Source organism: Thermobia domestica, chromosome 16 (genome assembly GCF_964235325.1).
Source record: "Thermobia domestica chromosome 16, izTheDome1.hap1.1, whole genome shotgun sequence".
In the NCBI taxonomy this organism is placed as follows: domain Eukaryota; kingdom Metazoa; phylum Arthropoda; class Insecta; order Zygentoma; family Lepismatidae; genus Thermobia; species Thermobia domestica.
Genome location: NC_137469.1, coordinates 32132752 through 32155515, shown reverse-complemented (window position 1 = coordinate 32155515; position 22764 = coordinate 32132752). Strand labels below are relative to the sequence as shown.

The 22764-nt window shown below is 38.1% G+C and overlaps 1 long non-coding RNA gene across 1 annotated transcript; it reads left to right on the top strand.

Annotated features, from left to right (window-relative positions):
• Positions 1-7902: 7902 nt before the first annotated feature.
• Positions 7903-21900, top strand: LOC145672740 (uncharacterized). The gene is made up of 3 exons (XR_014128632.1): positions 7903-8600; positions 19428-19524; positions 21828-21900. It is a non-coding gene; the product is annotated as an uncharacterized LOC145672740 (long non-coding RNA).
• The last annotated feature ends 864 nt before the right edge of the window (positions 21901-22764 follow it).

The following is a 22764-nucleotide window of genomic DNA, read 5'->3' as shown; positions in this document are numbered from 1 at the left end:
ATAGAATCCATCTCGTCCGCCCGCGGCTGGTCCGCCACTCCGGTTGATCCGACTGCGCTCGAGCCGAACTTGTTCTATGCCCACTCGTACGAATCTGAAACAGTGGGATAGGTGTAAAAACAAAAACACGGATATGTCACTATTTCAAAACTGTAATGATACAAAGTAAAAGATGTTCCAGTGTCCAACGCAGGGCCCCAGACGAGGTCCAACTCAAAATATTGAAATGAAAAAGAGGTTCAAGTTATTTCACATGATGTGCTTATCCCCCCCCCTCCTTGGCATTTGAAACTTTTGAGTTGGACCCGTCTAGGATCCTGTAGGAGACCCTGGGACATTTCTCTTTTACTATGATACATTCTAGTTCTTTTTTAAACACCTGTTTCACCGCTTCAGGAGTGGTCATAGACTTTTCAATGACGCTTGTGTTGACATTTTGACCCACCGCCATTTTGCACAGGCTTATCATCAAGAATCGAGACTTGTTTCATCTTCTTTCACTTAACATCAGCTTTAATACGATACTCAACTTCAACGCCTTTCCCATTTCAACATTTTGAGCTGGACCCCGTCTGGGACCCTGCGATGGACACTGGAACATCTTCTACTTTGAACCATTATACTTTTAAAATAATGACATATCCATGTTTTTGTTTTTATACCTATCCCACTGTTTCAGATTCATACGAGTGGCCATAGACTTTGCAATGAAGATTGTGTTGATATTTTGACTCACCGCTGTTTTACACAGGCTTATCGTAGAGAGTCGAGACTTGATTTATCTTTTTTTCATTTAACACCAACTTTCATACGATATGCAAGTTGACTCCCCCCTTTCCATTTAAAAATTTTGAGTTGGACTCCGTCTGGGACCCTGCGGGGTACCCTGGGACAAATTATTTTACTTTGGTACGTTGTACTTTTGAAATGATGAAAGACATGTTATTCTGTTTTCATACCTGTCTCACTTTTTTGAGATTTTTTCTAGGTTGCAACGAAGTTATATGGACACGCTTAAAGATTTTAATAAAAATGAATAAAGTGCTGCCCCCAAGCGGAATGCATGAGACCTCCCCAATTTTGGTAACTGGTTTTGATCTTACCTTGACCCAAGCTTTCAGGAAATATATACATCACCTCCACTTCGTGGATTCAGGTTCAAGTACATCCCTAGTTAGACTGGAGAAATAGTATGTCATTTTTCATTATCATTAGGCCATGAAACAATCGCCGGAGATATATTAACCCAGGAAACAAATGTGCATTGTTTGAATATATAACTCGTAGGATATGAGACTAGTCTTTAAAATTTCAATGCTTCCCGTGTGCCCCTAAAAATGTAATAAAGAAATAACGGCCATTTTTGTTTAGAAGGTTAGCTGCGAATATACTGAATAAGCAGTCGCGGACAGACGACTAGGAGTGGTCCTCCAGCTTGGGGGTTTGGGTAAGGCTAAAACCCTCATCCTGTAAAAAAAGGTACTTGTTCAGAAACATTCACAAAAGCCTCGGACAAGGACTGATAACTTGGCACGACATCAGCAAAAGAAAATGGACATGAGATTTGGAACATGGAATATTAGAAGTCTTTATAGGGCAGGCGCGTTAAAATCTGTAACGAGTGAGTTAGAGAAATACAGGATGGACTTAGTAGGAGTTCAGGAAGTTAGGTGGGAAGGAAATGGATCTGATAATTCCGGAAATTTTACGTTCTTTTACGGGGAAGGAAATAAAAATCACCAGTTAGGAACAGGGTTTTTCGTTCACAAACGAATATTACCAGCAATTAAACGGGTTGAATTTGTTACTGACAGACTTTCTTTTATTACCCTTAAGGGACGGTGGTGTGATATTATTGTTTTAAATGTACATGCTCCAACTGAAGATAAGGGTGACGATATAAAAGATAGTTTCTACGAAGAAGTGGAACGGATATTTGACCAACTCCCGCGATACCATATGAAGATTTTATTAGGGGATTTCAATGCGAAGGTAGGACGAGAGGATATTTTCAAACCGATTATAGGGAACGAAAGTTTGCATAAGGAAAGTAATGACAACGGTGTTAGACTCGTGAACTTTGCAACATCCAAAAACCTAATCGTGAAGAGTACAAAATTCCCACATCGCGACGTTCATAAATACACTTGGACATCACCAGACGGAAAAACACATAATCAAATTGATCACGTTTTAGTAGATAGAAGAAGACAATCTAGCATAATTGACGTCCGGTCGTTTAGAGGGGCTGATTGTGACACTGATCACTACCTGGTAGCAGCGATAATACGGGAGAGATTATCGTTGAATAAATGTAATCCTCAATGTCCGAAAACGGAGAGATTTAATTTAAAGAAATTAGAAGAGAGCCAGGTAAGAGAGGAATACCAGATTGAAGTTTCGAATAGATTCTCGGTTTTAGAAGACTCGGAGTGCACTAGTGTTGAGGATACTTGGATTGAAATTAGAGATAGCATTAAAAGTTCAGCAATAGAAAAATTGGGACACGCGGAAATACGTAGGAACAAACCATGGTTCGACCAAGAATGCATTAAACTAGCAGAGAAGAGAAAACAGGCAAAATTACGGTGGCTACAAAATCCGAATGAAATAACTACACAAAATTTCGCAGATACCAGGCGGGAAACTTCCAAAACTTTTAGAACAAAGAAACGGGATTTTTTGAAAGCTAAAATTAAGGAACTTGAAGATAATAGTAAAAATAAAAATATTCGGGACATGTATAAGGGGATCAGCGAATTTAAGAAAAGCTATCAACCTCGTGCTTATATATTAAAGAAATCTGACGGGACAGTTCTCACTGATACGGATAGCCTCTTAAATAGATGGAAAGATTTCTTTGACGATTTGCTGAACACGCAGCCAAAAACTAATGTGCGTGGAGAAAAGGAGATACACACCGCGGAACCGTATATTCCAGAACCCAATCGAATAGAAGTGGAAGCCGCTATAAAGAAATTAAAGAAACACAAATCTCCGGGTGTAGATGAAATTCCGGCTGAGTTAATTTTAGCTGGAGGCGAAAAATTGTGGAACAAAATACACAAACTCATTCTCCTTATCTGGAACAAGGAAGAATTGCCACAAGAGTGGAAAGAGTCAATCATTGTTCCAATTCACAAGAAAGGCGACAAAACTGACTGTAATAATTATCGAGGCATTTCTCTTCTGTCAACATCCTATAAAATCCTTTCAAATATTCTGTTAGCAAGATTGACCCCATACGCAGATGAAATTATTGGAGATTATCAGTGCGGATTTAGACGAAATCGATCAACTATCGACCAAATATTTACCATTCGCCAAATACTCGAAAAGAAGTGGGAATACAATACCCCGGTACATCAACTATTTATTGATTTTAGAAAGGCGTACGACTCGGTTAGGAGAGAAACATTATACAACGTTCTTACAGAGCTTGGAATACCGAGAAAGCTAATTAGATTAATTAAGATATGTTTAAGTGAATCCCAAAGTAAAGTCCGGGTAGGAAAATTTTTGTCCACGAGCTTCCACGTCGAAAATGGCCTGAAACAAGGAGATGCGTTGTCGCCATTATTATTTAACTTTGTGCTGGAATACGCCATAAGGAAAATCAAAGATAGCAACCAGGGCCTAGAGTTGAACGGCATTCACCAAGTTATGGCATATGCTGATGATGTAAATTTAGTAGGGGATGATAGGTGAACAGTAGAAATAAATGCAGAGATATTATTAAATGCTTGCAGGGACATGGGTTTAGAAGTAAATGCAGAGAAAACTAAATACATGGAAGTGCGTCGGGACCGTAATACGGCAAATTGGGGAGGCGTTAAAATATTAAATAATACATTTGATAAAGTGGATACTTTCAAATACTTAGGATCAATATTAACAGACGAAAATCATATTAACGAAGAAATGAAATGTCGACTAAAAGCAGGGAACTCGTGTTACTATTCGGTTCAAAATCTCTTGTCGTCGCGAATTCTGTCGAGGAATTTGAAGCTTAAAATATATAAAACGATAATCATGCCTGTTGTTCTGTATGGTTGCGAAACATGGTCGCTTACTCTGAGGGAAGAACATAGACTGAAAGTATTTGAGAACAGGATCCTGAGAAGAATATTCGGACCCAAGAGGAACGAGAATGGGGAATGGCGGAAGCTTCATAACGAGGAACTACATAGTTTATACGGTTTACCCAACATTGTTAGGGTCGTGAAGTCTAGGAGGCTTAGGTGGGCAGGTCATGTAGCTAGAATGGAAGAAAGTAGAAACGCTTTCAAAGTCTTGACTATTAGACCCATAGGAAAACGACCATTAGGAAGACCTAGGCGCAGATGGGAGGATAATATTAAGATGGATCTCGCAGAGATAGGAATACAAAGTAGAAACTGGATCCAATTAGCTAAGGATAGAAGTCAGTGGAGAGCTTTTGTGAACGCGGCACTGAACCTCCGGGTTCCGTAGGCCATAGAGTTAGTTAGTTAGTTAGTTACCCAGACAACACGTACCTGTACGGCACATGTGCACTTTCCATGCATAAGCCGTACATGTGCACATGTTCATTTGTGTGGATGATGCATACATACATAACCCGTGCTTAAGCCGTACATGTGAATTTGCGTGGATGAAGCACACATACAGAACCCGGGCAAGCGCACATGTGCATTTGCGTGGATGAAGCACACGCACATAAAACGTGATTAAGTCGTGCATGTGCACATGTGCACTTGCATGGATGAAGCACACATTTATATAACCCGTGCTTAAGCCGTTATGTGCACATGTGCATTTGCGTAGATGAAACACACGCACATAACCCGTGATTAAGTGTGCATGTGCACATGTGCACTTGCATGGATGAAATACACATTTATATAATCCGTGCAAAAGCCGTTATATGCACATGTGCATTTGTGTGTATGCTGCACACGTACATAACCCGTGATTAAGAAGTGCGCGTGCACATGTGCATTTCCATGGATGAAAAACACATTTATATAACCCGTGCTTAAGCCGCTATATGCACGTGTGCATTTGCGTAGAATAGGCACACGCACATAACCAGTAATTAAGAAGTGCACGTGCACATGTGCATTAGCATAGATGAAGCACATTTATATAACCCGTGCTTAAGCCGTTATGTACACATGTGCATTTGCGTAGATGAAACACACGCACATAACCCGTGATTAAAAAGTGCATGTGCACATGTGCATTTGCATGGATGAAACACACATTTATATAAATCGTGCATAAGCCGTTATGTGCACATGTGCAGTTGTGTGGATGAAGCACACGCACATAACCAGTGATTAAGAAGTGCACGTGCCCATGTGCACTTGCATGGATGAAGCACACATTTATATAACCCGTGCCTAAGCCGTTTCGTGCATATGTGCATTTGCGTAGAATAGGCACACGCACATAACCAGTAATTAAGAAGTGCACGTGCACATGTGCATTATCATGGATGAAGCACACATTTATATAACCCGTGCTTAAGCCGTTATGTGCACATGTGCAGTTGTGTGGATGAAGCACACGCACATAACCAGTGATTAAGAAGTGCACGTGCCCATGTGCACTTGCATGGATGAAACACACATTTATATAACCCGTGCCTAAGCCGTTTCGTGCATATATGCATTTGCGTAGAATAGGCACACGCACATAACCAGTAATTAAGAAGTGCACGTGCACATATGCATTATCATGGATGAAGCACACATTTATATAACCCTTGCTTAAGCCGCTATATACACGTGTGCATTTGCGTAGAATAGGCACACGTACATAACCAGTGATTAACAAGTGCATGTACGCATGTGCACTTGCATGGATGAAGCAAACATTTATATAACCCGTACCTAAGCCGTTATGTGCACATATGCATTTTCGTAGATGAAGCACACGCACATAATCCGTGATTAAGAAGTGCACGTGCACATGTGCATTAGCATGGATGAAGCACACATTTATATAACCCGTGCTTAAGCCGTTATGTGCACATGTGCAGTTGTGTCAATGAAGCACACGCACATAAAAAGTGATTAAGAAGTGCACGTGCCCATGTGCACTTGCATGGATGAAACACACATTTATATAACCCGTGCCTAAGCCGTTTCGTGCATATATGCATTTGCGTAGAATAGGCACACGCACATAACCAGTAATTAAGAAGTGCACGTGCACATGTGCATTATCATGGATGAAGCACACATTTATATAACCCGTGCTTAAGCCGCTATATACACGTGTGCATTTGCGTAGAATAGGCACACGTACATAACCAGTGATTAACAAGTGCATGTACACATGAGCACTTGCATGGATGAAGCAAACATTTATATAACCCGTGCTTAAGCCGTTATGTACACATGGGCATTTGCGTAGATGAAACACACGCAAATAACCCGTGATTAAGAAGTGCACGTGCACATGTGCATTTGCGTGGATGAGGCACACGCACATAACCAGTGATGAAGAAGTGCATGGGCACATGTGCATTAGCATGGATGAAGCACACATTTGTATATCTCGTGCTTAAGGCGTTATGTGCACATGTGCATTTGCGTGGATGAAGCACACGCACATAACCAGTGATTAAGATGTGCATGTGCACATATCCATTCTTATGGATGAAACACACATTTATATAACCCGTGCATAAGTCGTTTCGTGCATATGTGCATTTGCGTAGAATAGGCACACGTACATAACCAGTGATTAAGAAGTGCACGTGCACATGTGCATTGGCATGGAAGAAGCACACATTTATATAACCCGTACCTAAGCCGTTATGTGCACATGTGCATTTGTGTGGATGAAGAACACGCACATAATCCGTGACTAAGTCATGCATGTGCACATGTGCCCTTGCATGGATGAAGCACACATTTATATAACCCGTGCATAAGCCGTTTCGTGCATATGTGCATTTGCGTAGAATAGGCACACGTACATAACCAGTGATGAAGAAGTGCACGTGCACTTGTGCATTTGCATGGATGAAACATACATTTATATAACCCGTGCATAAGTCGTTTCGTGCATATGTGCATTTGCGTAGAATAGGCACACGTACATAACCAGTGATTAAGAAGTGCACGTGCACATGTGCATTGGCATGGATGAAGCACACATTTATATAACCCGTACATAAGCCGTTATGTGCACATGTGCATTTGCGTGGATGAAGCACACGCACATAATCCGTGATTAAGAATAGCACGTGCATATGTGCTTTAGCATGGATGAAGCACACATTTATATATCCCGTGCTTAAGCCGTTATATGCACATGTGCAGTTGTGTGGATGATGCACACGCACATAACCAGTGATGAAGAAGTGCACGTGCACATGTGCATTAACACGGAAGAAAAACGCATTTATGTAACCCGTCCTTAAGCAGTTATATGCACGTGTGCATTTGCGTAGATGAGGCATACGTACATAACCAGTGATTAAGAAGTGCACGTGCACATGTGCATTATCATGGATGAAGCACACATTTATATATCCCGTGCTTAAGCCGTTATATGCACATGTGCAGTTGTGTGGATGATGCACACGCACATAACCCGTGATGAAGAAGTGCACGTGCACATGTGCATTAACATGGAAGAAAAACGCATTTATGTAACCCGTCCTTAAGCAGTTATATGCACATGTGCATTTGCGTAGATGAGGCATACGTACATAACCAGTGATTAAGAAGTGCACGTGCACATGTGCATTATCATGGATGAAGCACACATTTGTATACCTCGTGCTTAAGCCGTTATGTGCGCATATGCAGTTGTGTGGATGATGCACACGCACATAACCCGTGATTAAGAAGTGCATGTGCACATGTGCATTAGCATGGATGAAGCACACATTTATATAACCTGTGCTTATGCCGTTATGTACACATGTGCATTTGCGTGGATGCAGCGCACGTACATAAGCCGTACATGTGCACAAGTGCATTTGCGTGGATGAAGCACACATTTATATAACCCGTGCTTAAGCCGTTGTGTGCACATGTGCATTTGCACAGCTAGTGCACATGTGTATGACACATTCGTAATACCGTGCAAGTGTACCGTATTTAGTTTCATTCTGCTAATATTTACATTAAATATGACTATAATATTTTTAATTGAAGGTTCATTTTTTAAAAAATTATTATATTACTCATTCGAAATAAACAATATAATATAACCTGCATTTTTCGAAGGCTTAAGTACATTCGAATAAATATTCAATCAAATAAATCTACATGCTATAAATAGACTCTCTCAGTAGCATAAAGAATGTGCAGTGTTCGCTTTGATGTAATAAATGAGGTGAGAACCGAATAGACATGTGTCTGATTATATACATACAAAAAGATATGTAAATATAATAATCTTAATAAGATTATTATTGTTTGCAAGTAAAATATTTTTCTCTATTTGTTATTAATTTAATTTTTATTTCGAATCGCGCATGCGCACTGGTTGCAGCTGTGTATTAGCCAGCGCTCATTTGTGTGGTCGGGTACGATCTGTGGTGTGGTGGTTCCATGTGGTTGAAGGCGAAGAATTCAACATTATATTACAATGAGGTGAGTGATGAAGTTAATTTTAGTGTGAATTTGTAAAATTTAATAGGTAATAGTATACATGAGAACGCCGTGATCTGCGTTTCTTCTGTGTTCTATTACCACTTCTACATGACATACCATAAATTTTCTACATAGTGCAATAGTAAGAAGTATCCATGTGCACAAGACATGCGATATGTGTTAAATACCCCCCCGCCCACACACACACACACATAGCCATTGATAAAGTACAAGGGCACTACACATACAGATATAAAGTACAGGTACGTTCTTTTTTATTTTCGTATCAGTCGATAAGTAAATCAAAGTCGCTTTGTTGCCCCCTTGGGAAGTTCGTAGATACTCAATGAATAATCCCTAAAAGTATGAGCGTCCACCTCCTTCGGGAACTGACGCGGCTTTACGTATACTAATAAAAAAAACGCCAAAATATAGGCGGGTTGCGCGCGCACCTTACAGCTCGCTGTTGTCAAATCTCCCTTGTCATGTGCCACCTCCTTCCCCTCCTGTTGCAGAAGTAAGCAGACGACAGGCGTTTACCTAACCACAGCTCAAAGCCTGCGTTCTGCCGTAACCAATCTTCAACACGCGCGCGAAATATGAAACCTTGACAGTGACTGAGCAAGACAAATGTAAATGTGGCAAGTGCGTAGGTTGCTAGTAGGATATACATTGAAGGCACTGTCATGATTTGCATCTCTTTAAAGAAAGATCTGCAAGAGTCATTATCACGTAGTCCCTTTAACATGAAATAAATTATGCATACATAACCCTACATTTGAAAGGAGGTAGTGTTCCAACGGCAGAACCTCCGAGATAATTTACAATCACAAGCAAGGTATGCTAGTATCATTACCAAATCCAGAATGGGAATTAGGGGTAATAGTTAAAATAGGGAAGGTTCTAGATTACTGGTCCCCCATGTAGATTAGTAGCTGGGTAGGTTTCTTTCTGTACTAAGTTTATACATTTAACTTATACAGTATTGCCGAACGAGCGTTAGCGAGTGAAGGCGGGTTAGAACCCCGCAGGGCACGTTGTTTTTTGTCTTTATTACTGCTCAATGGGAAGGGAGGCCAGCAATCAAGAACCTTGCCGTTAAAATAGAACCTGATCGTATGCATGTATTTTTCTTGAGCCATCTTTTAAGAAAGGCATTACTCGAGCAAACGGTTCTACCAAATTTACACGCATTTATTGCATTTTCCGGTTTGTTTTTGCAAAACATGCACTAAATGAGGAGCTAGTGCATAAACCACGAACCAACTTGTCTAGGTGGCCACTAAAAAGCACGAATGCTATCTAACCGAATCAGGGCAGGAGAGCAGCAGGAGGCCCGAGCGGAGCATAGGGGTGCGTCCGTAGGGAGCAGGCGGGTCAGCAACAAGGGCATACGCATAAACGAGGATAGTGGAAACATACATTAAATATCTGCAATAATTTTTACCTTCAAAAGCACTTATATAATAGTAGTAATTCTTAACTTCAAAATGGCTTCACTGCTTTCTCGCGTACAAATGGTCTGCTGCGAGGAGAAATTCGTCTGCTCTGAATTTTTACTTTTCTACACTTCGCACGGTTGATTGTAGGTTTCAACGTACCATGACGCTTAAAAAACTATAATACGACGCTCTTTATCACTCAATTCTTCGTAATAAAATCGTATGCTTACATTATATCTATCGCAGTCGTCCATTGGTAACACGAACGGAACTTTCCCGCCGTTTATTTTCACCTTCTTCGCATTCTTGTATTCTTCCGCTTCAGTAAATAGTTATATGTAGAATACGTTCACTACAATTGAAAATGTATTTCAATATGATATCCACTGACAGAAATTACGTATATTTACACTCTGCTTTTTTTACGAAAAGTATTTCACATCGTATTTTACCTATAAATTTTGTTTTCGGTAGAACCGCCTGCTCGAGTGAACCCATACAAGCATTTGAAGACCTTACTGCAACATGCAATATTTAAAAAGAATATCTGAATATAGCTCGAATTGATTCAGGATATAGCTTAAGGGCAACTCTTTACTGTAGGTCACACATTTAACATCACTGTGACTTACTTCACAAAATATAACTCTGCGAGGCAGGGTTGGCTGGTTTAAACCAGCTGTTTTTTTCAAAAAAACAACTGGTTTAAACCCCCCCCCCCAAAAAAAAGAACGTTTGTTGTTTGAATCGTGTGAACTTCATGGTGACGTTTCCACATATCAAACCATCCGCATTACGTTTATCTACTTTTCACCTTTTAATCGAGGGGTCCCGTGTTCAATTCTCGGTTGAACCCATCTTTCAAGTGTAAAGCAAGTAGCAATTCGAGGTGTCTCTTTAAGCGAAAGTCCTCTCCGTGATAACGTTGGTATTTCATAAGGAATTTAAGCCTAAACATACGAAATGAAACCAAATTATATATTTCTACTTGTTTTATAAAGAAGCCAAGGTTGCTTAAACATATTGATAGAAATTGGCAAAATTTATCAACTGCCTACGTAGCTTCCAACATCAGCTTGGATTTCGCTTTGTTTTAATTTTATTGAATATCTACATACCCAATTTTTAATTTAATACCTCAGTTTTAGCGTAGTGATTATGATATGTTGACCTTCAAATTTTACACACAAATACATTTAAATAACAGGATTTTCCCAATGGCTAAGGCGGGAGTTTCCCGATTTATATATATATAATTCTGTATAATGTTTTTACTTGTGTAACTGTTTGTCTTTTAGTCCTTCTGAAATGACTCTTGACTAGGGATGGCCACAAAGTTTCGGTTCCAGAACCGGATCTTAGGAACCGGTTCCAGACTTGGATCCGAAAATCCGGTTCCAGAACCGGATCTTAGGAATCTGTTCCAGACCTGGATCCGAAAGCCCCCAAAGACCCGTAAAGGAGGCACAAATTTCACCTTCAAAACACTGCAAAGAGGACCATGCGCTTGTGCCCTCCCCGCCCAGACTCGCTTGTGCCCCCAGAAAAAACTTTTGGTCCACCAGTGTTTTTTGTTTTTATTTTGGTCCACCACTGGGTGTTTAGCCAAATGAGTTGGCCAGTTTGACTGTTTAACAATTAAGTTTGCCAGTTACCCAGTTAATTTAGCCAAATGAGACAAGCGGCCGCCGCCTGGGCCCCTGCCTGTCGCTTCCACCATTTCATCTAGCACACTGTTCACAGCCTTCCAGCAGCTCGTGTTTAGTGTAGGGATCGTCACAAAGTTTCGGTTCCAGACCTGGATCTGAGAACCCGGTTCCAGACCTGGATCCGAAGAACCGGTTCCGGACCTGGATCCGAAAAACCGGTTCTGGCCATCCCTACTCTTGACAATTATAGCTATTAACAAGCAGGCTTATGTAAAGATCAGTACAACGTATTTTTATCAAGAGTCCTTCGTGAGTGAGTCGGCAATCACATTTGTGACCAATTAGCCCCGATTTCGTGTCCAAATGGACAATTTCTCTTGGATGTAAGCCGAGAAGCGGTTTGGATTCCGCTTTAAGCTTATGTGACCCCTTCCAGCATAACCTTGTTGTTGCATAATAACACCAAGGCGAAACAAACTAATTTCTGTCCATATCTAATTTAAATACATAGAGTGAATTATTTAAACAAAAAAAAACCTGGTTTAAACGAGAAAAAAAACTGGTTTAAACCAAAAAACATGGTTTTTTGGTTTTTTCAATAAAAACCATGGTTTTTGCCAACCCTGCTGCGAGGGAAGGGGGTTAGAAGACTTATGGTAACTCTTTACTTTGGGTCGCTAGTAGTAGGGCGGGTCAGAAGCCCCGCAGGGCTTGTTATGGTCTGTTCTCGAAATTAGTAGTAGTAATAGTAGAGCGGGTTAGACGCGATTGAAGTCACTCCGTGACCCAAAGTAAATTTTCTTCTTACAAGGCTCATTGTCGTCTACCTTGGCATTTATGTTAACCCATACCAGTTGGAGTTGGAAGGTCGGTCAAAGATGTACCGTTCTGCGAAATAGTCTCTTTGCGCCTCCTGACATAGTCCCTCATAAAAGTCTACTACAAACAAATAAATACAATCAGTTTCTGCATTAAAAAAAAATTGTGCTTACCTCACATTTACTTCTTCTTTGCAGAGAAATTAACAAATTCTATACCTGTAAATTTTCTAAAATTGGTATGGCGTAACATTTAGCCCTCCACCTTTATGACAATTTGGACAAATGACTACCCTTGACAGCCGAAGAACGGGTTAAAGTCACTGTGCGACTCAAAGTGAATCTTTTCCGGTTTAAGTTTAGAGATCAATGTTCTTAGAATACTGACCCCCCCCCTCTCTATCGACTTGTAATAGAGGAAACGTGCCCTGGGGGCTACTGATCCATCTTCACTCAATATTGCTCGCTCGGTTTTACTATGTGAATTAAGTACAGAAAATAATCAATTGGATAAGTTGGCTTGGAAAGTTACTAAAGCTAAAAGGTAGAGACACGATTTTTTGGTGACACGCGAAAATGCGAAATGTATAAGTTTGGTATAAAACTGTTGTGTACCTAAAATATGTTTTTTCACTATTTGTTAGGCCATTTAACGCTCGCAATTAAACGCGAAATTCTGCCGAATTAGCGAAATTTGCAACAAGTCGCGATATTCCACGAAATTTACGCAAGTGACAATTTTTTAACGCTTTTACCATTTATTCATTACCATTATTTCTGACTTGATAACGTGCTTCGAAAATTCCAACATCCCTTTGGCCCATAAAGTTATTCCAAAAGTAAATGAACTAATGTCCGAATATAAACTTGTGGCACAACTTATATTTAAGGAAGAAACTAATAAAGAATTAGGTGAGTTGAGTGAACAGAGAAAGAAGAGTGTCGAAAAGAAGTTCAAGGAAGTTGGAGTGGCATGCAGCAACACACTGGCTAGCATGCTTAAAAAGGATCCAGCTGGAGATATCTTTAAGACATTGACATCATTATATCATCTTCCCCAGCTCAAACTTGCAAAACCTGATGGTAAGTTTTCTAGCAATGGGATGAAAATTCCCATTTTTGAGAGAATAGACCACTATGAATTTTTGAAATTTTACATGCAGTTACAAAATGAAGTCCAAACGGTGTCGACTGTTGAAGTGGATAGTGTGGAAGGAGCGTTGCGCGATATGTTAGATGAACATTCAGAAATTGCTGGAAATTGTCTCCAACTAATGTACGTACATATCAGTTTCAAATGCTGATGTGGAGAGAGTTCTTTCTTCTTACGACATACCGACAAAAGAACAAATTTAACACGGGAAAACATTAAAACAGTGCTTACGTCTTAATTGCATAAGTAAACTGTGAATACTAAAGTTATGTTTTCTATTAATGTTCTTTATATGTGTGTGTTTTTTCTTTAAATGATACTTTTGAAAAATGATATATGTAAGTTTTACGTCCCAAGATTATGTGTGTTAGGCTAAAGGAGACTGTGATGACACTAATGAAATGGTGGAATGAAGAAAGTGGAAGGAAACTGGAGAACCCCGAGAAAGCCCACGAGCACGGTGTTTGTCCACCACAAAGTCCACAGGGCGCGATCTGGAATCGAACCAGGGACGCCAAGCACAAGAGGTGAACGCTCTACCACTGAGCCACTGCCCCCCAAATGACACTTTTGTTCAATGAGGATGCTTAGTGTTATTTTTTAAAAGCTAAAATATTGTTTCATATAGTCATGCATGAGCTCATGTCATGATGATTGATGAGTGGAAATTAAGGTGAAATAAAAGGTAACTGATTGTAATTGCCAAGGAAAATCGTGTTCTTAAGGAAAATAGTGTTCTTACATTGAAATTTTTATTCACAGATTTTATCTCGCTTTACGCATATTTTTTATAAGGAAATTACGAATTCTTATTTACCACAAAATCGTTGAGTTGAGTTGATTTTGAGTTTAACGTCCCGTTCAGCAACGAGACTATATGAGACGTGGACCTACTGATTAATGTGGAATCCGAACCACATGAGCTCCCACCGGGAATCGAACCCGGATCTCCCACCACAAAATCGTGTCTCTACTAATAGGCCTTCATGTCATTGTGGGAGGCCAGGCTTGTTTATGAGAAAATTGTACAGTATCACTAGTTTATCTTAATATTAGAATAGTTCAATTAGGTCATGACAAAAGGACTAGTGTTACAGAATGGGTCCACATATTGGGAAAAGAATGGACTTGAAAACTTCCTAAAATTTGATATGTGCGTATTAAAATAAAAATTACAATGAACAACAAATATTATTGGTTGTTTTAAGGAAATAATGGAGGAAAAATGTTGAAGCTGAATATGAAGGAATTGTGATGTGCTACACCTCGTATGTTCACTCAGTTTCAACTTAGCACTAGAATTTTTCTACCTATAAGGGCGGATGGGTCATCTTGACCCACGATCAAATTGACCCGAAGGTCCTCGAAGGAGGAAACATGAATAACGTGAAAGTAGTTTTTCGTACATATTTAACATTTTGTTGGAAACACAACTAAAAATAAAGTCAAAGTTAAAAAAAATAGATTGGATTGAGATGACCCTTTGGTCCTTGTTCAGGGTTCAAAATTTAAAGTCTCTAGGTTGTTGGCGACTAGAAATTTAGAGCTGGCGACCAGTGTTCAATAGGAATGGTTTATGCCTAGACTCACAGGGTTGCGCAGTTTGTTTCGCACGAAAATAATTGTCACTTAGTGAGAGAAAACATGGAATGTGAAGTCTTCACAACGTTGTAATTCGCCCTTCCTTTCACACACTCAATCGGAATGGTTTGCCTCCTGGCGCGTCACCGCGAGAGATCGTTTTCCCCGCTGTTTGAAGCTAGAACAGCTGGGGGACAGCCCAGTACCTAGAATAGATAACTGGGTTTCAAATTTTATGCCCTAATGCAATCTCTTTGTCAGACCAAGGACCATGGGAGGGGGACCTGTCATAATTTGTACGTGAGAGATACTGGCGACCATCATTTTTGTATTGGCGAGTGAGTCTGACTTTGAAATTTTGCGCCCTGTTGTCTCTTATGCTATTGTCATTTTCTCTCTCTCTCTCTCTGTAATAATGCACGAAATTTGCACTTCACAAAAAAATCAAAGCTCTGTTCACTCATATCTTTAACCCGTTATGTAGATTCTTACAAAAAATATAGTAGTACGAAAAAAAGCACAATCTTATCAAAAAAGAGCTGAGTTTGAATGATTTATGTGTGTTATCTAGTTAGGATATTTTTTTCCTTCACTGCTATTAAATTTTTCATAATCACTTATGAATCTTTGTAAATAGTGAATTGAAACTAAATTGTCCACAATAATGTAAATGGATTGTGTGTGCTAGATTTGACTTTAAAACTTGTTTTGAGAACACACAAAATTTAAATTTGAGCATATTACAAATGTGATTTGACGCGAAATAACTGTGTAGTAATAGCACTTAAGTCATGTAAGAAAGATTGAAGTGTTTTCTTTCATAAGACTTTCATTTTCTTAGATGTGGGAAACTAGGTCATATCTACGTACTATAAATTTTTCTATATTTTTGGAAACTAATAGGAAGTTTTTAATTATGTATACGACAAACGCCATGAGATATTTATTATTTGTCCACACGGGCCAGTTAGTTTATATATATTAGTATGGCGCTAAATACGTTGTACAACTGTTAGGTGTTACACTACCGAAAACGTGAGAAAATTAACTTTAAGGATCCATGGCTCTAGTACTATGGGACCAATTGTGGTCGGGTCATAGCGTCACATAGGAACTAGTATGTGTCCTATCCAAATATCCACGTTTCAGAATCGTGCGGCATTTGCGCATCAATTTGATTAGTACTTAAATCCGAAATGCCTCTCTAAGCTTTAATGCGCAAATGCCGCACGATTCTGAAACATGGATATTTGGATAAGGCACACACTAGTTCCTAAGTGATGTTATGCAGGGCTCCCAGCTGTCATATTTTCCTATTTTTTCCCAATTTTTTTGAAATGTGTGTATATTTGTCCTATATTTTAATCTTGTCCTATATTTTTAGTGATTGCATTACTAAAAATACAAGCCAAAGACAGTTCCAGTGATGATTTAAGTTGCTATATATTAGCAATATGCTAAATAAGTCATAGCATTTTTTAAGGGACAAGTCACTAATCCTCACTTTTTTTTTTAAATTTGCTCTTTATCCTCCTTTTTTTTTTGTCTGTTTCCTAAGTGCTTATTCTTCCTCAATGAAGCTTAGCTGAGGAACCTTACCGTGCTCCAGTCTCTTGTAACGCAAGCTGTGTTAGCATTTTCTTTCAGCAGTGTGTGCAGCAGTATTGGTTCGGCATTGAGGTGTGTTGGTATTCACCAACATATCCCAACGTCTTCCAATATTGCTGTACATAATATGCAAGGTCCACACGCGTCCTGGAAAACCTGGAAATAAAAGTGTTTCGTAAAAACGTCCTGAAAACGTCATGGAATGCAGAAAAATGGTGAAAATCCTGGAAATGTCCTGGAAATTATTTATAAATTGGAAATGTCCTGAAATTTGTGTTGTATAACAGTTGTTAGAAATGTGTATATATAATTTGCAGGGCTATGAAGAATAAAATGCTGTTATATTATTTATTTTAGAGGGAAATACATTGATCAAATAATTCAATATTTAATTAGATTCAAGTATTTCATTACACAGCTATTATTTTTTATAATAAACATTGCTTTGTTTAGTAACTTTTTTTTTGTTCAAGTTATTTAGATAGCAAAGCTAATGAACCAGTTATTTATATATCAAATCATTTTTTTTTTTCCAAAACAATAGCAGGTCTACTAAAGTAAGACTATCCATGGCTTTGGATTGATTATTTTAACAAAAGAAACACTGATCAAAGCTTAAAACACACTTTATTTTAAATTATAATAACTGTTTCGGATATCTAACATATCCTTCTTCAATATCGAAAATAAATGAAAATAAAGGTCTACTAAGTTTAAAAAGTAAAATGTTGTATATGCTCTTACTCTGTATTAATCTAAATCGTGTTTCCAGTTGCTCACTGGAGTGAAGGGTGGCCTTTCCTTACAATACATTTATTTATTTATTTATTTTTTCGCTTCAGAGCACAATGTTCTATTGTATAAACCAAACTAGCAGCGTTCACCCCGCTTCGCTGCGGTCACCCCGGAACGCAATAAACTTTGTTACTTAGATAATTTTTACTTTTTCGCTTTCAAGTGATATGATAAAAACCATAGAAGATTGCAGTAAATCTTAACATTATATCGCCTGTCATTTATGTTAACCCGCCCCGCTTCGCTGCGGTCATCCCGGTGCTGGCATATTGTAAAAGTGTCTGTAAAAATAAGCAAATCAATTAAAAAATTTTAAACAGAAGATTCAAGCTATTTTCCGCTGTATATCGCCTGTCATTTATGTTAACCCGCCGAGTGACACGGTCATGCGGGTTGCATATAAATACGTTTATTTTTACCTATGATGAACTAATAACAAAGGATTTGTACGTTATGGACACCTGAATGGTCAATTATCTCAAGACACTGGTAATTAAAAATTAAAGTGATATGATAAAAACCATCTAGGGTCCAAATCCTAATAACCCCCCAAAAATGAAAGAAATTGGTTCAGCCGTATTAGCGTGATGAGCGGACAAAAAATTGTACGTTCTCTTTTATATATATAGATAAATGAAAATAAAGGTCTACTAAGTTTAAAAAGTAAAATGTTGTATATGCTCTTACTCTGTATTAATCTAAATCGTGTTTCCAGTTGCTCACTGGAGTGAAGGGTGGCCTTTTCTTACAATACATTTATTTATTTATTTATTTTTTCGCTTCAGAGCACAATGTTCTATTGTATAAACCAAACTAGCAGCGTTCACCCCGCTTCGCTGCGGTCACCCCGGAACGCAATAAACTTTGTTACTTAGATAATTTTTACTTTTTCGCTTTCAAGTGATATGATAAAAACCATAGAAGATTGCAGTAAATCTTAACATTATATCGCCTGTCATTTATGTTAACCCGCCCCGCTTCGCTGCGGTCATCCCGGTGCTGGCATATTGTAAAAGTGTCTGTAAAAATAAGCAAATCAATTAAAAAATTTTAAACAGAAGATTCAAGCTATTTTCCGCTGTATATCGCCTGTCATTTATGTTAACCCGCCGAGTGACACGGTCATGCGGGTTGCATATAAATACGTTTATTTTTACCTATGATGAACTAATAACAAAGGATTTGTACGTTATGGACACCTGAATGGTCAATTATCTCAAGACACTGGTAATTAAAAATTAAAGTGATATGATAAAAACCATCTAGGGTCCAAATCCTAATAACCCCCCAAAAATGAAAGAAATTGGTTCAGCCGTATTAGCGTGATGAGCGGACAAAAAATTGTACGTTCTCTTTTATATATATAGATTGTCCTATATTTTTTCAATGTCCTGCTGGGAGGGCTGTGTTATGACATTGAGAGGGGAGTCATTGGTGTGGTGAGTGACTCACTGCTGGGAATGACAATTTCAACAATCTTCAATACAGAGAGGCAGTGGGAGGGGGGGGGAATCGGAGCATAAACTTCTCTGTACGCTGTATGCGAAATAGTTTTTCTTTATCTGTTCCGTATAAAAATTGCGTGAAGTATTTACTCTCGTAAATACAGCAAATATCATCTCACTACCAAGGTATCATTCAGACGGAAAAGGATTGCATACCAAAATTGTTGTTAGGGTTTCTCTTTCTCACTTTTGATGTTCTTATTTTAGGATTTAAGTTTACTAATGAATGTATAATTTCATATATATCAACATAGTCATATGTACAATTTTTTCTAGCATCTGCAAAGAAATTATATCCTGAGTGTTCGGAGGAGCAAATCAGGGAAGCGATAAGCGATTGGCTGCACCACGCCAAAACAAGGAGGTCACGAAGGTACGTATCATCTCTGATGTTTGGTTTTCATGTATTCGTAAGCCTTTATTTTAACATTTACATACAATTTTGCAGCAGTTTTCAAAATAAGAACGGTTAACAAGTGGTCTCCAAGCTTTAAATTCTCACTATGATCTACATCAGAAGTCGGCAGCAGGGCGGACATTTTTGCATACTTCGGACCTAGCGGGCAAGGAGGTGCGGAACTGTGCATTTACCTTGAAATATGTGCGAGTAGCTAACGGAGTGTAAAATGTGTTTGCTCTCGTAGGTAATTTATAAGCAGTAAAAAAAAAAAAAAAAAAAAAACCTTTGACGTAGTCATTCTTTCAACTTTATAATTTATATGCACCTATTCTCAACGTGTATATTAACGCTCTCCAGCGGCGTTCTCATATCCAAAAGGGACACTAGAACAAAACTGGGCGATTCGGGGGTGTTTGAGATTTCATTATCTTTAACACTTTTTTCTTATTGTACGAAAACGATTATGTATTTTACAAACTATTAGAAATTTGTAGACTTTTTTAGTAAGTTATATATGACAGAAACAAACTTTTTCTTTTTTTTTAAAGGTTAATATCGACGGAAAAGAGAGGCACATTTCATTTTTTTTTCGTCTTGTACAGTGTTCAATATAAATATCGCAACTCGACTACAGTCTTAAGATTTTATCTTATGCAACACATTTGAAATCAATGTTCTGCAGGTTGCTACATAATCAATCTAACCTTAAACTGACGCCTGATAGGCAGGTAACCAGCGAAATATTGATTTTAAATGCATAAAATAAAGTATTGTACTATTATAGAGTTGCGATATTTATGTGGAACACTGTACCACCTGATGATAAAAAAAATTGACTCATTGATAGTAAAAGAAATGTTTCTTAAGAATCTTACTAGTATTGTCCCGTTACTAGTATTGTTTAAATTCAAAATGTACATTATGTTAGTTAAAAAGAAAGTCAGGATTGCAACGCTCAGTTAGGAAGCAGGATAATCCGATGTCCCGTCATTGCACTATGCGATTTGCAGGCACCCAGACAGAGAATATGGATTTTGCCGATCGCTTATCTAGAATATAGGATGTTTTTTTCTTACACAAATTTGCCACGGTGTTTTTGCATATTTTGGGTTAAATTTTAAGTAGTACTTAGTCATCCAGTGTCTCAGTATCAAGTAACATGACTTGAAATATGAATATCTAAATAAATTTATTAATAATGCCATTGTACTTGATAGCATTAAGATTTATAAACTTGTTACACTGTGAGTCATATAAGTCAGGGGCGCACTGACAGGAAGTACGTCGGATCTGAACCCCCATAACGTTTAATTTGTATGAAAATGAATATAATTTCAAGGGCAGATACGTAACTTATTTGCATTTCGTACTCTAAACCATCCTGGGCCACTCGCAGAGAGGAATACAGAGTGCACTACTGTATATACTTCTGCCTATCTTGCATAACGTGGTAGAGATCAGCAGTTATATACAATTGATAATATGGAAAAGGCAACATTTTTTATTGGTTGTTCATGCCACAAAAATAAATCTTTTTCAGCTTGCTTGCTTCTCAGAATGTTGTTTCTTACTTTCAACCCACTTCCCCTAGCTTAGGTAACATAAAACTTCCATTTGTGCTAGATTTTTCTTCGTTATGCATTGCCTCACAGCTTTCGTCTTCATTTTGAACTTTTCAGAAGGCATTCGAAGTGTAGTATTTCGATCATCCGTGAACATTCACCTCAATTTCTCTACCAAATTCACTTCTCATAGTTCTTACTGCATCCAGTCTTCAGTTTATTCTCATCCTTCACTGTCCGTACCAATGAGCACGGGGTGAACAAGCGTGCTCATACATTTACTCCTGTTGTAATAACTCAGTTTTACGTGTACTTAAACCCACACTTTTCAATGTCATTCAAGGTCAGTGCATTTAATATCATTTACTCATGAGATATTCTACCCGTGTTTTCAACACACGTTTGCACAGGATTGCCACCTGTCGATAAAAAGTCAGCCTCGTTTTCAAATTGCTATTTTAAATACTCTTACTGGAATTGATTCAATACCCTAAGAAATCTTATTTCAGAGATGCTGATGGTGGTGATTTATTGAGCTTAAATGATAGTCTTTAGCTTTGTTTCTGGAGAAAATGATATGGCATGTATAATTTGGATGGAGCATATTTAAATTCTTAATCTCAAACTATGCTAAGAATATTACTGTGATTTAGTTTAAATAGATTGATTTAGTGTCTGCACTTACTGTATTACTTTTAAAACTTCTCTTTACAGGATGCAGAGGACTGAGGCCAAGGAATTATTGGAGAAAGTAAATTAAAATAAAGAAAAGAAAAACTACAACCATCTTGTAGATTACTTTTTATATTTAATAACAAATAAATGTATAGATATATATAATCAGTTGTTATCAATGTTGTAATACCTACTATTTCCATAAAATTACAGCGGAGTTGCACCAAGTTATGGGTAATAGAATATATAAACATTTTTGCAGTTGGATTTTTTAAAACTCTAATTTAACTTGTGATTGAGTTGAGGCCACTTTGCTTTATCATGCATATATTTAAAATCTGAAATAGGTCCATGATGGCTTTTGATAAAATCATACTATGTAAAAGCTATGTTGACAAACCAAGCACTGTATTAAAAGAAAAAAAAATATACAAACTACAACTGTTTATAAGTTCAGAACCTAATTATTCAGGCAAGTATGAGTTTTTTCTTTCTTAATATTTTCAGTATCATATATAGGGCTCGGAAGTTAAAGACAGTTTTTCCCAAGTGCCCGAAGGTAAAGAACACCATAATATATATTCATTTTGGGTCATTTTAGGCCAGGAAATGCTTAGTTTTAAGTCATATTTGGCTTATTGGTCCCCATTACCCTTTAAGTCTTAACAGCTGGTTTTGGTACTTGACCTTTTTTCAACTACAGTTTTGCTGCCCATTCTCAATTAGAAACTCTTAAACATAGTTTTCTGTAATAATCTCTGATTAATCTCTGACAATAGGAACCCTTGAATGACTGAAGCAGGTATAGTAGGTATGACCATACAGTAGATTCTTGCGAGGATTGCCCTCCAAGTAGTTCAAAATGAACAGCAGACACAGGGCGATGAAAATGCAAATTTGCATTTTTTTTCTGTTCAACATATCACCAGAATTATGTATTATTTAAATATTATACACATTAAGTGTATCATTATTG